An 18,315-nucleotide genomic window follows, 5' to 3' on the forward strand; every position below is an offset into this window, starting at 1 on the left:
TAGGCACCCAAAACTACTACTATTTGAATTATAAAAATATTTGTACTCCACTATTAATAACTGAAGCTAATATCTATTGATTACAAACATTTTTTTAAGCAAGCTCTACACCCAGGATGGAGCCCAGTGTGGGTCTTGAACTCACAACCCTGAGATCAAGACCTGAGCTGAGATCAAGAGTCGAATGCTTAACCGACTGAGCCACCCAGGTGCCCCTAAACATTTTAACCATAAAAATTAATGATGATAGGTTTATATTCTTATAATGGAAGCATCATTGAATTACTGATAGGTGCCACATACTTATTAAACACGTAAAAGTGTGTTATGATTGAATCCACCCATTTTAAAGATGGAGAAACTGAGTCTGGGCCTTGTTAAGTAGCTTTCTCAGTTCACAATTTTGAGTGGTGAGTCTGGGTTTCAAAAGAAGCTGTTCTGTCTGACTCTAGAAACTATGTTTTAACCATGTTGCTATAACAACCCTAGGTTGGGTGGTTTTTACTCATATAAGTGAAGAAACTGAGGGTTCAGAGAGACTACAGACTCGTAAGGCAGAATTCAAATTCAGAACTATTGTCTTCCAAGGCCCACATCCTTTCCTCCCCACCACATCCCTCCTCATTAATTAGGGGAACTTTAAATGACCAAGACAGAGGCTGTTGGCAAAACTTTCCAGTGTTCCCCAACTACTAGCTCCTGAGAGGGTCCCTGATGTCCTGCAGGACTTTTGGCAGCCCTGGGAATGGCATCTGCTGTTCTGAAAATCTTGTGTGAGGTGTCAGTCTTTGCAAGGTGGACTGGCTCGTGCTCACGACTGAGAATCACTCGTCATTTTCATCGACACGCACTACCTTAATATGCAAAACATGGGCTTTATTTTGGTGAAAACAGAGTCCAACTCAGCCTCCGGGTGTGGGCACATGTCAGAACATGACTCACCCCATCTCGAGCTTTTTCCACTCCCAATTTGATGATGGGAGTCAGCTTTGAAGTTGCTGGTGACCTTACTTAGCAAATGACCAAAACAGTGAAGATTGAACTGACAAGCTCACCACACTCGTTTCCAGAGAACTTTGAGCCTGTGCAATGTTCTAGAAGCATCTCTCCACAGAGGCACGTTCACTCATAAATAGAGAAGCTAGCTGCCCACACAGCATGGTCTGCACGACACTGGTCAAGCCTTCCTGCCGACCCAGACTGCCTCCTCCCTGACACACATACACCCTGCTAAAAATTACATCACTCATGACATACATTTTATTTCTCCAAGCCTCAGTTTCTTCTCCTACTAAATGGGATAAATGATAGTTCCTTTGAGTTGCTAAAGCATCATCTCTCAAAATGCCAGTGACCCAAGGACCAGTAGAAGCTGCCATCAGTCACTTCCAGCTGAGTGTCAGGCCACTTTTCATCTCTTACAGCTGGCCAAGAATTTCAGTCAGAGGACACAGAAATGTTGTAAGAGGATGAGTGAAAAAGGAGGGCTCGAGGGTCCTGCAGAATATTCAGTGTGCATTATAGAGGACCCCTGGAGGTAGGGGCAGAGAAAAAAGCACCCAACACACACAAGGATCTTTCGCTTCTTTCTCCCTCTCTGGGCTGGTTGCCAGTAACTTCCCTTTAGTCTAAAAGTTAGGAAATGAGGGGGTGCCTGGGTGGCTCAGTTGGTTAAACATCCGACTCCTGATTTCAGCTCAGGTCTCAGGGTTGTGAGATCGAGCCCCACGTCGGGCTCTGTGCTGGGCGAGGAGCCTACCTAAGATTCTCTCTCTTCCTCTCCCTTGGCCCTTCCCCCCAACTCTAAAAAATAAAAAATAAAAAATAAAGCAAGAGTAAAAAAATAAAAATTAGGAGGTTAGGTCAGAGAAGACAATGTGTGTTGAACACCGACAAAGAGCCACTTGAAATAAGCCACCTCATAAATTCCCATACTCACCCTCTAGGGAAGGTGAATTACCCTTAGTTAGCACAAGGGGAAACCAGGACCCTGAGAAATGAAAATGCATTATATCACAGCAAGAAAGAGGTGGGGCCAAGAGTCACCTAGCCCTTCACTGGGGTTCTGGGATCCTGGATTCCTTCTTCCCCTCATCCCCCCTCTCTCCCTCCCTTTCTTTTCTCTTTTCCTCCTACCTTCTTTACTTTCTTCCTCCCTCCCTTCCACAAATTATTATTTATTCCAGGTTCAAGGGATACACCGGTGAGCAAAACCAACATTATTCCTGACCCCACCAAAGGAATAGCCTAGGAGTAGAGGTAGACACCGTCTAACACTTTTCTCGTCCACTGTCAACCCATATTCCTCATACGTGGATTGCTGAGATAGCTCTGAGCTCCAAATGACTGACGCATAGCTCACTGGACACATGACACTGTCTGCACTTCTCTTTGTAGGACAGATCCTGGCAGACTGTACTTTCTAGTTCGCAGACTCCATTAGACAGAATTTACAATCTGTGAAGAAGTCACTCACTCACTATTACCCTCCTGTAACATGAACACATCCTGTGACAACATACCATCATGATAGTGTCACGTAGTTCTCCTCAGCAGAGTATGCCTTATACTTTATTTGTTCGTTCGTTCATTCGTTCGTTCATTTTTTCTCCAGATATGACTTGAGCACTTATAATGTGACAGAAATCACACTGTTGTAGACACTGGGGCTACAGAAGTCAACAGGACAGTTGTAGTCCCTGTCCTTGGGGCCCTCAGGCCATTGAAAAAGATGATGTTACTCGAGGGAGGACCCACCTGAATGCACCTGTTCCCAGTTGCACGTAGGGTAGGGTACAGTACGTGCTGTATGGGAGACATCAGTACAGACACAATAAAGCTCTGTTGGAGAGCATCGTTGTGTGGAGCATAAACAGCACAGAGCAAATTGGACACTGGGCAGAATCATGCTAATCAGGAAGGGCTTCCTGGAAGAGAGGAATGTAACCCCTCTTCCTAGTACGTGAGCAATTTCTAGAGTCCATCATTCCCATCCTTTTGATTCCCCAGGGACGCAAAGGTACAAACCCACCTGGAACCAGGCAGGATGGAGTACTAAGCCTGACCTGCACCCGCCAGAAAGGAGGCTTTGAGACTCAATTGCGGGGGTGTTGACTAAGTCATGGGATGACTTAACTACCCAGAGCCCCTGCCACAACATCACTTATTCTTGGAAGGAATAAATTAAACATTATATTTTTGTTGGATACATCCATTTCAGAACTCCTTTTAAAATCATCTGTGCGACACATTGTATCACTTAACAGTGTCTGTACCTGGTTCCTGAGTATCACATACTGTTCCATAAAATACTCTTAAGATGAGAAGAGACCCAGAGAAAAGGGCATTTTAGGGCAGAAGAACACATGGCCTCTGCTGGAAGAATCCCCTATTTTGCTGCATCCAAGGCTATGATTTGGAAGAGAAAAGCTACAGATGCATCCCCATCACCAACCTGCTTGCCCAAGCCTCCACGGCCAGGCTAGCAATTCACACACATGGCCTCCAATCAGAGCTGCCAACCTCAGTCAGACTCACACACGCAAAATTTAAAGGGCAAAAATGAAATAGCACTTCTTGTGCAACTATTTGTTTTAGCTAGGAAAACTGGAAAATTCACTTACGTGATGAGCTACAGACTTTCACTCCCATGGAGTCATCCTTGTTATGGCAAGCTCATTTTCCCTAAATGCCCTGCACACTCTGAAAACCCAGGCAGAGAACCTGGGGCCATGCCATTTGTCAACGCCCACCTTGTAGGGGGTCCCCCTCTAATCCCCCATGTCCAGGTTGAAATCCAGTCAGTGACTAAGCCATCTGGAAAGAAACAATGGTTAATTAAGATGGACTTTAAGGGGTGGGGGGAGAACTTAATTAATTTGATCTTTATCTGAAAGTCTTTCTAATTGAAATAAACTTTAGAAGTTCTATGGATCAATGCCTCAGACTCTTTGTAAAATGTACATACAGTGCTTCGTTATAAAGCGGAAGGTTGAAAAATTGGATATTAGCTTAAATTAACACTAACCTTCAGCCCCCTTCCCCAAGTGCAACTGCTTGTGAAAATTCTCATATCTACATATAAATAGGAAATTCTGGTTGTAACAGAAAGAAGTTTAAGGGGTCTCGGGCAACAAGGATGGATTTTACAACAAACAGGAGAGATTCATGTCATATCCCTTACTATTCTTAAAATATTAATCGATCTATTTATCCATTAATTTATATCTTCACAGATTCTTTGCTCCAATCAATAATTATTGAGCAACTATGGCATTCTAAGGCCATTTGGGGCACACCAGGTATACCAGTAAAAAAGCAGGATAATTCCCAAATGGAGTTTAAATTCCAATGAGCAATAAAAGCAATGACCATGCAAAGAATTACAGAAGTCACATTGTTTCAACTAGAGGATGGGATGGAGTGTGGCTGAGCGTGTGGTGGGCCATGTTTCATCAGGATGAGTGGAATCGGGCTCTCTGCAGAGCATGCAATTTAAGATGAGCCTTGAATATTGAGAAGATATTTAAAATACTCAGCTGCCAGGTGATTCTAAGGTCTAGCCAGGGGGCCACCCATGGCTTAGAGCAAGGGCGTGCGTGTGTCCAACCAAGCATGGCTTATGTGGCAGACAGAAGGAAGCTCAGTGTCAAGGTTTCTGGGAAGAGAGGCGCAAAGTGATGTGTGAGGGGAGGCAGAAGCCAGGTCCAGGAGGGCCTGGTAGCTAAAACATCTGGTCTGCTTAAAACATCAACCAGAGGAGACCCGGGGTCTCCCGCTGTGGGATCAATGTCACGTTAGGGACAGGGATCCTTTATTTAAATGAGTAAAGGTGTTAGTGAGTGTTCCTGAGAAGGCTACTGGGACACATGGCCACTTAGGAGGTCCCCGGGGCCCAGGTGAAAAGTGGATGCTTGACTCTGTAGCTTAGGTCAAGGATGATGATTTATTTTTCTGGATGATGCTTGAACAATAGGTTTGCTGCAGAGAACGGCAATAGAGAGCGTTCAGGAATTCTTTGCAAAAGAAAGCAAGCAAAAATATATTAAATATCTACTATGAGCTAGACATTGTGTTGAGCGCTGGGAATAACATGGTGAGCAGAAAGAGGCTTCCTGTTTTCTGGAGGACACAGGCAAGGAATCACACAAACAAATATGCAATTAGATGGGGCTAAGGTCAAAACAGGGGAACCAAGCTTATGGGCATTGTAAGGGGATTGATCCAGACAGGTTTGAGGTCATGGCTGAGAGTGTGCACACCTGGAGGTTAGAGGCCCACAGAGGGAGGGACGGAGGAATGTGGTCTCACCGCCAGCTTGCAGGACCTGGTGGGCCCCGATAAAGACTTACAGAGGGGTGCTTGATTCATAAGTCAGCCTGGCCCAGGGGTGCAGTCTGAAGGAGGAGTGAGTGGGTCCCACATTAAAGGCTTCGGGGAGACCAGGAGGCCAGGGTTATGTCAGGGGTTTGGATTAGAAGAAAGGAGGCTGGAATTACGCTCTGAAATATATATATCTCTGCGATGTTTCTACACACAAAAAGCATCACATACACAATTAAAAAAATACCTTTAAACAATTAATAAAAGGAAAGGAAAGGAATAAACTTGAGATTGCAAGACCCAAGGAGAAATGTGCATAAAGATGAAAGGAGGGAGAAAACGAAGCAGCCTAACCTTGGACATCCACCTGCCCCAGGGGTGCCGCGTGGGCAGGGGCATCAAGAGAGGGGCCATGCTGTGCCCTGGACAACTGGCACCGGGGTGAGGTGAGGGCTCTGGGAGACTTCCCCGATGCCCACGGCGCTTCTCAGAGATTTACCCCCCCTCTCCAGGGCTTCTGAGAGAAGCGCCAGCACCCACGCTGACAGTGGGTTTCCCAGACGCTTAAGGAGGTTAACTGGGGAACTGTGGGCCCAGGAGAAGCAACTTTTGGGTAAATGGCAGCAACATGGCCTTGGGAGAAAGTGAGCGTGAACTCATAACTATACATCTCTCCCTTTTATTTTCCACAGTAAGGTCAGAGAGCCGTGCATAGACACATTTATTGAATGATTACCACCTGCCTATGGAATGCTTAGAATTTCCCCAAATTTATGTCTCCCCAATTAGAACCTAAGAAGAGATGTTGAGAGCCAAGAGATGGTACTGTCTTCGATGCTTGTCTTCTGTGCTTACGGCCAAATACGTTCTCAGTAAAGATTTGTTTAAATCATGAATTCGGGAATTATGCATTTACCTAACTTTGGACAAGCTACTTTAAACCTGTATGCCTCAGTTTCCTCATCTGTCAAATAGGGGCATAGTAGTGCCCTCTCACAGGGTTACCCTAACTCAGGATACTCTCTCCTTGAGATCCTTAATTACATCTGCAAAGACCCTTTCTCCACAGAAGGCCACGTTCACAGCTTCAGGGGGCCATATCTCTCTCTCAGGGGTGGGGTACAACCACCAATGGGATTGGCATTACCACATGCTTCCAAAATGGCGGGCACCTTGCTAAAAATCACTGCTCTCTGACACTATCCCATTCAACCCTTACCACAGCCACATGACTCAGGTGCTGTCACAATCCCGTCTTTATGTAGGAAGCACATGAGGTGCAGACAGAAGAAGTATGTGGCCCGGGCCCCACTGTGAGTAAGTGGGAACCAGGGTTTGGATGTAGCCAGGCTGTCTCCAGAGGCCTGGCTCTGTTAAGGCACATGCAGATGCACACACAGAGACCTTTTGAGGTCTGGCAAGAATCAGAACAAAGCAAGATTTAAGTACACTGCCGGAGGCTGACGTGTCGAGTTAAAAGTGACAGCGAGAAGGCAGGAAACACTCAACCCCTCACTTGCTTTTGTCTTATCCATCAAAGAGAATGAGCTTAAACCGGAAAGAACAGAACCGACGCGGTTGGGAAGGGAACCGAAGCCCAAGATAGGTGAAATGATGAGCCCAGGCAGAACGGACTCCAACCTTCTGGATCCTCACAGTCTGGTCCTACAGATGCCAATACTCTGTGAGGCTGAACGAGGAGAGACAACAGAGCCTTAAGGTTAAGCCTGCAAGAACCTGACTCAGCCAGTCTGACCCCAGGATCCACCACCTGACCTCCTATGCTACTTTTGGCAGCCATTTGATCCAACTTCAACCTCAATTTCTCATCCACAAAAGACAACTTTGTCCATACGGTCTGAAGACATAGATACTTCATTGGTTATTTTTAGACTAAAGATTTCCTTGGTGACACTATGTACATTCCCCTTTGTTCTCAGAATTTACAACCTTCTGTAGAAGTAAGATTATTTTCAACCTCGTAGAGCTGTATTGAGGGTTAAATACATTAATACCTGTAAAATTACTTATCACAGTACCTGGCTTATTACTTGTTCAACAAAATTAAGATGTTTTGCCCAATCCACTATCCAACAAATTGGATGAAGAGGGGTTTTCCCCCCCACTCCGTCCATTTTAAAGATTTTCCATCTCAAATTGCAGCTTTTAAAAAATCTGCACTATAAATGACACCTAATTTAGCACATCTATATTTAACGAATTTCTGTTGAATATAGTGACATTTTATATGTTTCAACAGAAATCATCATGACGTTAGATTTTCCACACCCTAAATTGGTTTTAGAGACACTGAACTAGGACAGGGGTGGGCCAGCTTTTTCTGCAAAGGGCCATCTAGATAGTAAGTATTTTAGGCTTTGTGCATCATATGGGCCCTGTTGCAACTGCACAGTTGTGCAGTTTTGCTGGGAAAGCAGCCACAGAGAATATGTAAATGAAGGTGAGTAGCTGTGTTTCAGTAACGCTTTATTTACAAAAACAGGCGGAGGCTGGATTTGGCCTGGTTTGCTGCCCTCTGAACTAGGGCACTCAGACGTTTCGCAGATGCCATCATTAACTTCTGAGGCATCCGGGGAAGCAAGGTTGCACTTGGGAGCCTCTGGACAGGAAATGAGGAGATTTTGAAAATAGAGGAGCAGATAAGGGACTCCAGAGGGATAAACTTGCCAAAGGCAATTCTCATTGAACGCGGCTGCTGTGGGTTTGAACCCAGGCATTCAGGCTATGTAGTCTGTGTGCTGACCTGCTCCAGAAGAAGACAGAAATGATGTGAAGGGCAGGGGAAGCTTCTGTGGGTGTTCAGGGGAGGATGAGTCGAGTTTTACATTTTAAAAGGTTTTAAAAGCCCATTGTCTGAAGAAGGGCTTGGGGTGAAGCTCTGGGAGAAGTGGGAGACCATTTTGGTTGGGACCTGAGGAGGAAGGTACAACACTGGCCGCCATGCTTGTCTCGCACCTGACATTTATTTTCTTAGGACATTTTAGTGGTGAGAATGTGTTTTATATTCTTAAAGCACTTTTCCTCACTTACGTATCTATTTTCTCAGTGATGGGCTCTCTTGCAAGCCGATGGGTCAGGGACAGCTGTGCCCGAGTACAGATAAAGCTGTGGGTTATTATTTGACAAGAGATAAAGCCGCGAGGCATTGATTTGACAAGGTCGCAGAGCTAGCTTTTGGAAAGACTTGCTGTAGGTGAGTCAGCCCCACCCAGGGTGGCCCAGAAGTAACTATGGAGGAAGTAGTGTTTTCTTTTTGCTAAGATTAAGAGTTCTCCCTCTTTTGATCCAAATGCTATCCATTTCTATTTAGGGTAATGAAGGGGCTCACTGGAGGCTTATGTGGTCTCAGGGACTGTGCCACAAGTCTTGACTGATTCATCTCCTTTAATTTTTCCAAGTCCACGTGGGGACACACTTAGAATCCCATACTTTGGGTGGGGAGGGGATCTAAAACTCAGTCATAAATACCTGAGCACTTGCAAGAACATTAACTCCTATGAAAACACTGTTTGCAGAGCATTGCTCTCTCCGTCATGGTTTGATCGCCATAAAATCCTGTGAGGTACCAATCAGACTTTGGTGCAAAGCTTAGCTTTACTGTTTGCTGAAGTTATGAGAATCTGAGCAGACCCACCAAACTCCCCGAGGCTCCGTTTCCTTCTCTGTGTCATGGCGGTAAGAATGCCCACACTCTGAGTTGTAAGAATGAACTCAAATAACAAAAGTTGCAAAGTGCCCTTACTCTTTCATCCCTACAAGCATGCATTAAGTAAGTGCTTCAAAAGGTGATTATCAGGGGCGCCTGGGTGGCTCAGATGGTTAGCCATCCGCCTTTGGTTCAGGTCATGATCCCAGGGTCCTGGGATCGAGCCCCACATCGGGCTCCTGGCTCAGCAGGGAGCCTGCTTCTCCTTCTCCCTCTGCCTCTCTCCCTGCTCATGCTCTCTCTCGCTCGCTCGCTCGCTCTCTCTGTATCTCTGGGTCTCAAATGAATAAATAAAACCTTAAAAAAAAAAAAAAAGAGGTGATTACCACCTGGCATACAATAGGTGCCTAATGCATACCGCCTCCCTCAGAGTCTCTCATTTTTTCCTCACTGATTTTCAGAGGGCACTGCCTGGCCAAGAGCATCTTCATTCTGTACAAACTCCAGCGGTTGTAAATCAGAGGCCCCATGATGGAAAACTCAGGTTTTGTTTTGAGGGCAGCCTCCAAGACCAGGATATCAGTTGGAGACATTTAGGGCAACTCCACTTTTCAGGACCACGTGGTTGTGTTAGTGAGAAAAACGGGGACAGAAGGAGAATTTCAAATCCTTGTGGGCTCTTGGGGGGGCCTTGATAATCATGGGCGTGGGGCCCTGCATGAGAACACATTCTTTTTTTTTTCTTTTTTTTGATCTCTTGCCAATTTCTTAATGAAATAGGAGGGCAAGAGGGAGCTAATTCTCAGCAGAGTCTAAAATCCCTTGAGCTGAGCCGGCACTTGTATGAAGACAAAGCGCATCGAGGGTGGGGTGGGGAGGGAGTTGTCACTGTGATTTGGAAGCCTTTCCTTTGGCCAATATAACTCCATTAGGTTTTGGAAGTGAACCCAGGTATGCGCATGGGGGGTTCTGGAAGTAATATTCTCCAACCAGTGTGTAATTAAAATGGAACTTTGAAGAATCGCTTCTCTCTCAATTGCTCCAGCCACCCTGTATCTGATTGAATGCCGGGAAGCTGTCTCCATGAGCCTTGGCTAGTTTTCTGCCAAGACATTTAACTACCGGTTCGACATTTCCTATATATTTAGCACTAAGGACATACCTGCATGCAGCTTCAGGCTCCTCCTTCGTGGGATCTATCTGCCTCTAACTCTTCTCAATAACTACAGCTCTGAGACACAAAGGGGCTGTTTTGCAAGCCTGGTCTCTCCCTTTTCTCCCCAACCTGTCACCTTCCTGCTCTGATGGTGGTTTTGTTTTGTTTTGTTTTGTTTTGTTTTAACTCATGTTTCACTTCCCACATTCTGGTTCTTGTTCTTCCTGGAGACCCGGACCAACAACAAAAAAAAAAGCCACCAGGGCATATTAGGTTAAAGGAAACCTTATTTCCCCCTCTCTGTTGGAAAACCTGGTGGTCTCAGGGTTGACTGATTTTCCAAACCCAGGTCCTCCTAAGTCAAGTCGGGGGCTGCAAGTGACTGACCGAGAACCGGTCTTAATAATCTGACTCCAGGTTCACCAAACTGGACTTCAGAGAAGTAGGGTTTGCATCTGATCCGTTGCTTCCGAAAAACTGTATATGATAAGAAAATACAATGCAATTTCCATAGCTATCTGGTGATCATAGCACCATTTCTTCTGGGTCCATTGTGGGATTCATAAAGAAAAGTGCAAGAGCTAAATTATTGCATTAAAAAATTGCTTTCCAAAAATCTCCAGTTAGGACCTTAAAAATTCAAAAATTATACAGTAAGCAACGAAATGGAAGAAATTTATCGCCCCCAGATAGGATGGAAATGGCTCATATCGGTGGTGGTACCTCTCCCCAAACTCAAACCCCCAGCAACAGTGCATCACTAGGCTAGGATACGAACACAAGACATTCGCGCAATCTCCAGTAAAATGAAAATAAAAGCAACTTTAGAAAATTGTCCTATTTTTATTGACCTCATATTCAATCTAACTAAAAACAGCAGGTTTTCTGTTTAAATACAAATTGAAACAAACTCAACATTTTCCTCTTCCAACTTGATCATTTTCCTAATTTCTTCTCACATGGAAATGTTGGTTATAGGGTTAATATCCACACTATAGGAAGAGCAAAACCACAAATAAAAACAAACACTAAGTCACCATGGAAAACTAAAAAAGATTACAGATTAGCATCTGGGCAACAAATCAATCAACCAAAGTTTAATTTTACTGATAATCAAAGATATCTCAATTAAAATACACTTGCACTATTTTTTACTAATTAAATTAGTAAATCTATTTTGTCATTGATTGACTCAGTGCAGGCCACAGTTCAGGTTATAAAGACTATTGCTCTGGTGTTGTATTCAAAGGGGGCAAAGATCATCTATAAAAGCAGCATGGCAATCCAATTTTATGGTTCAACCCCCTTTGTGACCGGATCGTTCCAAGCATAATTTGATGCTATCGCACATTTACTTTTTGAGAATAAAGTACTGTAAGAGGTGGGTTTGCTGGTGAAACTAAAGTTCCAAAGCCTCCCACTTAAACTGACTCCTCCCAAGTTGCCAAGGAAGGCCCTAGCTATTCTGTATTTATAGTTTTGTAAGCAATCCAAAAATGTTATGAAGCTCTGGGCCTTCATAAGCGGGAGTCCAGCTTTGAGCACAGCTAGAGAAAAGGTGACGGCTGCCGAGGAAAACCCTGGTCATGGGCAAGATGGTGCCTTGGGTCAGCTAAGCTTGGAGGAAGCTAAGAGACAGGACATGGTGGGAAGAGGCACCAGTGGGAAAAGACTGAGACCAAAGCCAAAGCAAGCTGGGATGAGGATGCTCTGTGAATAATGAAAGGGAGAGATAGTCAGACAGAATTGCCCCCAGGCAGTGAGCACCTAGGGGGAGCCAGGCCCAGTGCTGGCCCATTGGAGGGGGGCAGGAATGTGGATACTGGCCCCAGCTCCTCCAAGCCGGCGACACCCTCCTAGGTGTATAAATAAGGAGCGTGGGGCTTGGAGAGAAAAGGAACTTGCTACTGGTCAGAGTGAGTAAACAGCTGGTTAAGAGTTAATCCCATCCAGGTCTGCCTGACTCCAAAGTTCCCTTCCTCTAGACCAAGCCACCTTTCTTATCGTGTAAAACATCATAAACCCTGGATCTGGAGGCCCACCCCGAGAGTGACGGACAAGGGTAAAAACCCATGTCAAGTTGTAAAACAAGAACAAAAACTAATCTCTGGGCTCACATGGGAAATTGCTTCAGATATTTCAAGAAATAAAGTTGGGTCATTTGAGGAACGGAGAACCGCTGTTTCCCATGTATTCGTTGTTTGACAAATTGATCCATAATGAGATTAAGCCCCTTAACAAATAAAGACCTAATGCAGGCCTAATCCCACATGGAAGATGAAAGATGTATCGGAATCTTTTGCCTGAAAAAAGCCGACCTCGGGGCACATGCAGCTGCTACTCCCACAGGCCGACCCATCTGGGGAGGTTGACTTCCAGCAAGGAAACTGGGTGCTGTTGGATAAAGCGGCTTCAGTTAAAATGTGAAAGCTAGCTGACTGCACCTGGGGCTTGAGAGTTTCCAGTAGCTCTAGATGGGCGGAGAGAAGTACTGGACAATCTCCCCTCCTTCCCGTTCCGTTCTCCATCGCTAGCTCTGAAATTCGATTTTCTTTCCAGATGCTGCAGACTTAGTTTCTCCATCTGTAACATGGGACAACAGCCTATGTGCCTGGCAGGGATGTTGTGAGCACTGAACGAGAAAACACTTGTGGAAATGCCAGCAGGGTGTCCGCCCCCCAGCAACACCACCTGCTTCCACTGGACTGTTGCCGTCTTCGTGGGTTATTTTAAAAACATCGTGACGCTCACTTTTCTGTTATTTCCCTGCAAGGTTTTGCAGTTCATGCAGCACTGGATGGGAACCAAGTCGTTGTAATTAGGGCAGTGACGATTAATTTTAGTTAGTTAGTTAAGGTTAGTTAAGATTAAACTGATAAGAACAGATACTACACTTGATCTTAGCCAAAAGGCCGAGTTAAGATTAGCTCTACTTGTTCTTTGGCCTAACTCCTCCTCCACCATATCTCTAGCCTGGTTGCGAGTGCCATTTTAAGGAGAAGTTGAGATTCATGTTTGTCTATTACGTTCATCAATGGATCAGCCAGGGCATCGTAGGTGGTCCAAGAATACTGGTTACTGAATGGGCTATGGGGGCAGTTATGAGCTTGGATATCTAAAGTCCTAGTTCTGCTACTAACTAGCTGGGTCTCACCCAAGAGAAATCAGAACATATGTCCACCAAAAGACATGCTTGGGATGTTGATGGCAGCTTTATTCATAAATCAAGATGGGGAAACAAAACAAGTGCCCATCAAGAGGAGAACAGCTACACAGACTGCGGGGAGTGGTGCAACAGACTACGTCAGAGCAATAGCAGAGAAAGAGCTGTGGGGCCATGCAACCGTGTGGCAGAAGAATCCAGACACTGAAGCACAAAACGAAGGAGAAGCAAAGGGATACACACTCTATCGTTCCGTCTTGGAGCGCTTGGACAGTGATGAGATCGGGCCGGAAGTCACCACTAGGGGGTGCCGACGGGGAAGGGGCGGGAGGGTATTTCTGGGGTGGGAAACTTCCTATAGCTTCATCAAGGAGGTGGTTACAGGGCAGTAGACATATATAGATCAATGAATTCATTGGTCTCACTGACATAATTTGCAAGACCCAGAGCAAAATGAAAATGAGGAGTCTCTTGGAAAAAAAAAAAAAAATTAAGAATTTCAAGACAGCAGAGCATTGGCCCTTCTAAGCCTGGGGCCCCCTGCAAGGGAACAGGTCCTACGCCCATGTAACTGGCCGTGGTTAAGCCGTACACTTAAGATGAGTACATTTTATGCACTTTAGTTACACTTTGATGAAAAGCCAAAAGCAAACATACAGAACCGCAGGAAAAGAAATCTTTGGGGGCCACTGGGGAAGGGGGTGGTTTTAAAAAACGATGTTGCCCCAAGTCATTCCTTTATGTACTTCCTGTCCGACTCATCAGTGCTCACTTCCTGGTGCCATGGCCAGACAGCCTTCAAAAGCTCATTAAACTGGCTTATTCTAAGGAGAAAAGCTAAATCAAGCTGAAGAGCTAAATCAAGCTGAAATGTGCGTTTGTAATTTATATTTGTATTCAACTCAGTTGGGCTTCAGACGGACCAGGGAAAGCAGGAAGGACCCTCTCCTGATGTGGCCCAAGGAAACAGTGGGGTCCTGGGAAGGGTGACATCCCAGTCTGGCCAGACTTTTCAGAGATGTCTGGGGTCGGCCATGGAAGGTCTCTCCATGGAGGGGGAAGCAGGCAGGGACCCCCCAGGAGGATGGGCAGGAATGATGTGGCCAAGGTAGGGAGAGAGGCTGAGAATGAGTTTCCACAATGGGCAAATCCAGCAGCCAGCAATTCACAGCAGAGACAGGGGGATGATCAGGGTGGGAACACCCCACTAACAAGGACAGGCCTTTGCTGGTGCCACTTCTGCTCGGTGATAGTCTTCCTGCTCTTGAGTTGTATTTTCCTTTTAGCTCAGAGAGGGCAAGAGGCAGATACAGAAGCAGCCAGGAGATACTGGATCTCCTAGGGAAGATCCACAACTGACCAAGACTCCTGCCCCGAGCATGTTTAGAAAGAGACACTTTCCATAGACCAGACAGGTCCAGAACCCAGCTTTCAGGCACACGGAGGTGTGGACAGGGTAGAGGCACCAGGGGTCCTATTTTCTTCCCTTTCTCTGCAGCTCAACAATGCAACGACATCATTTACCAGATCCGGCTCAGTATGTAATGAAGAAGGGACACCCCAGAAAGGTCAAGTAAGTAGCCCAAGGTCACACAGCATGAATATACCAAAACTGACAACATAATTGAGCATTTCATATTTTACTCCAGGGAGCTTCATGACTTTCTACTCCGACCCACATGTCACTTACTTCTCGTTCCCTTTTCTTCTATAATTTGGTGAGGATCTTTCTTTTTTTCAAGTTTGGAGGGGAGAACCACTGTTACACATTAATGAACGCAGACATAATCTTGGTTTGGATTTATTTATGTCTTCCATAAATCATATTTATTGAGTGCCTGGGGTGTACAGGCATTGTGAGAGGTCCCACACATTAAGGCAAGGAAAAAATAAACGTTATAGACACTTGGTGTAGACTGCAGACTACTTAAATATCCAAAGGCATCAAATAAATCATCAGACTGTTTAGAAATAGACTCTGGCATGTTCCCTGCAAACCTTCATACAAAACCCTGCAATTGTGCAATGTGGGCTGAGGGCTGGGAATATTTGTTCACATGAGTGAGTGGGTCATAGGCCCCCAGAGTCATCCATGTTTTGGACTTTGGGAATAACTGCGGCTTTCTTCTCAATCTCTCATCTCAAACTACCATTCTTCTTCAAACCAGCAATAAAAAGAAATGGAACCATAAAACGTTGACAGCATCCCATTTGAAACGAAGCTGACCCAGCCCAGAAACCATCTCTACACAATCTTTAAAGGCGTCGAGAACGTGATTGTTAATAGTGAAGGCTGGTGAGCAGCAGGTGTGTGCACACATGCGCAAAAACACAAACATGCACGCCACCCACTCGCCTCCTTCTCAGTATGATGGGGAGGGTCACAGAAGATACTTGCTGTAAGCTACAAAGCCCTTCTATGCATACACGGAGCTGCTACTCTCCACTTAAAGTAGGGCTGACCCATATTGTAGGTTCCAACCAATTGGAACCGCTGCTTTTATTGAATTTAAAAGCCCAGTGGACATAAAACCACTTCTTCCTTTTGCACATCATGTACTTCAGTAGTGTACTTTCTTTTATGCAATGAAGGTTGAATGAGCACCAACGCTGTGTCAGGCACCATGCTAGGCACTGGGAACATGAAAATAAACAGGACATGTCTCTGTCCTCAAGGAGCCCACAGCCTAATGGTGGAAACTCACATGTAAGTCAGCAATTATAATCCAGTGTTAGGGTCTTCCTTTGGGCCCACACTGTTCTTCAGTATCATAGAGTGGGGAGTCTCCACTCCAGGGGAATCTCCAGGGGAAGGAACTGAGCAGAATTTTGAAGATGGGATTGCTCTGAACTCAGTGGAGACAGACAAAGCAAGAACATTCCAGAGAGAAGAACAAGCACATGGAAGCAGGAGCCAGCCAGACAGGGGAAAACATGGTATGCGTGGAAGACGTTAGGTTAGCTGAGAGACTGTCAATGGTGTGAATGAAGGCCAGGGAGCCACTGAGGGGCCAGATCACAGCCTTACAGATTCCTTTAAGGGCTGAGCCACGGCATCTGAAAGCAAGAGGGAGGCATCAGGATTATGATCTAAGGGAGTGAGCAACAGTTTTGCCTTTTAGAAACATCTCTTTTCTATCATTTTCCTTTTTAAGCTCCTCCTGCTTTTGAGAGCAAGAACGAACACTCCTGCAAACTCTCAGTATGCGTCAGACCAATCTCCTCGAAGGGAAAAAGTATTCAATGAGGATAATTTCCCAGCCCAGAAGAAGAAGCCTGTGGAAAACATACAAAGTTACAGAAGCACAATGTTTGTGCTTTGGAAATCACCAAGCTTTAACAAGAAAGAAGGGAAGGAGCAAAAGAAAGAACAGAAGGAGAAGAAGAACAGAGAGAGAGAGAGACACAAGCAGAGAGGGAAGACAGTGGTCTGTAACCCACAGAAACGCACATCTCACATCTCCACTTTGCCCCTTGCCAACTGCATAAACCTGGGTCACTTGCTTAACTCATCTGAGCCTCAGTTTCCTTTGGAGAAAACCTTAACAATTTCTCATAGGGTTGATACAGGCTGGATACCACCTGCGGCAGAGCTATTCACTGAGGCCTGTGCTCTCTCTTGCACAATATGGAGCCATCTTTGGGAAGGGACACATTCACCAGGCCTCTCTTCCAACCAGGTATAGCGATATGACTAGTCTCACTGAAGGAATGTGAATGGAAGAGTGTTACATCTGGGCCAAGGTCTTTTTTTTTTAAAGATTTTTTATTTATTTATTTGACAGAGAGAGACACGGTGAGAGAGGGAACACAAGCAGGGGGAGTGGGAGAGGGAGAAGGAGAAGCAGGCTCCCCACTGAGCAGGGAGCCCGATGTGGGGCTCGATCCCAGGACCCTGGGATCATGACCTGAGCCGAAGGCAGACGCTTAACCAACTGAGCCACCCAGGTGCCCCTGGGCCAAGGTTTTTAAGAAGTGAATGTACCTCTCCACATCCCTCCTTCCCCTTCAGCCAGCTGGGAGCAGATGACATTGAGGATCACGGAACCACGAGACAAAAGGAGCCTGAGTCCTTGAATCACTGCATGGAAGAGAGCTGCCCTCAACTGGGAACTCTCATGGAATTCTTACGGGAGTGAGAAATCTCATGGGAAGCCACGAACACTGTGAGGCTTATTTGTTACAGCAGCTAACACTATCCTAACTAACACAGTATCCTAATATCAGGCGCAAACAACAAATGAAATGTGTTTAATAAGCACCGTAGGATGGGAGAAGGCAGCACTCCTGCTTTCGGCATTTTCCTGCCAAGGAAAAGAAACAGTCCAATTTCGAGATGACTGTTTTTCACCGGTGTCTTTGGAAGAGCCTTTTAATCAAGCCGCCCCTAACGAGATTATCTCTTTGGAGGCAAACAAAGCAGAGGCAGGGTTTCTTCCTTCCCCTTCCCCGTTAAAAGCATCCTGCCAACTTCTAACTGCCATTATTAGGGAGTTCTTCAATTTAAAAAGTTACCATCTACTCGCCATCCTGGCGAAGCTGTCAGTTCCTGAGAAGTGGAACACGGCCAACTGATTAGTTTTGATGGACTGCGGTGTGGAAATCCAGCCTCTGTCACTAAAGTGCCTGTTCATCCAATTAACCAAATTACTACAGGAACTCTAGCCAAGTGCAACACTTAGTGGACGGCTGCTCGGGAGGTCAGGGATGGCGGAGGAGGGGGTTTTATCAAATGCCTGCTCCTCCTTCCCTGTCCTCGGGCCAAAAGGAGTGCCAAGCGGAGGGAAGAGGAGAACAGACCCACCCTACTCCTTTCCTGCCTGGCATCAAAACTCCAGTGTGACTCTAAAAGGATATCTCAGTGTCACCATCACCATCTTCATCATCACCACCATCATCATCATCGTTCGTGTTGTTAATTTTTATTTATTCATTTAACACCTGCTTCTAAGGCACCTACTCGGTGCCAGGCACTGTGCTTGGAGCTGAGAAGACAGACAGGAACGA

General features: G+C 45.6%; 1 pseudogene; it reads right to left on the reverse strand.

Moving 5' to 3' along the window:
- Positions 1–12,966: 12,966 nt before the first annotated feature.
- Positions 12,967–13,069, reverse strand: LOC123323322 (annotated as a pseudogene).
- Between the last annotated feature and the right edge of the window lie 5,246 nt (positions 13,070–18,315).

This window comes from Neomonachus schauinslandi, chromosome 16 (assembly GCF_002201575.2).
Source record: "Neomonachus schauinslandi chromosome 16, ASM220157v2, whole genome shotgun sequence".
Taxonomy (NCBI): domain Eukaryota; kingdom Metazoa; phylum Chordata; class Mammalia; order Carnivora; family Phocidae; genus Neomonachus; species Neomonachus schauinslandi.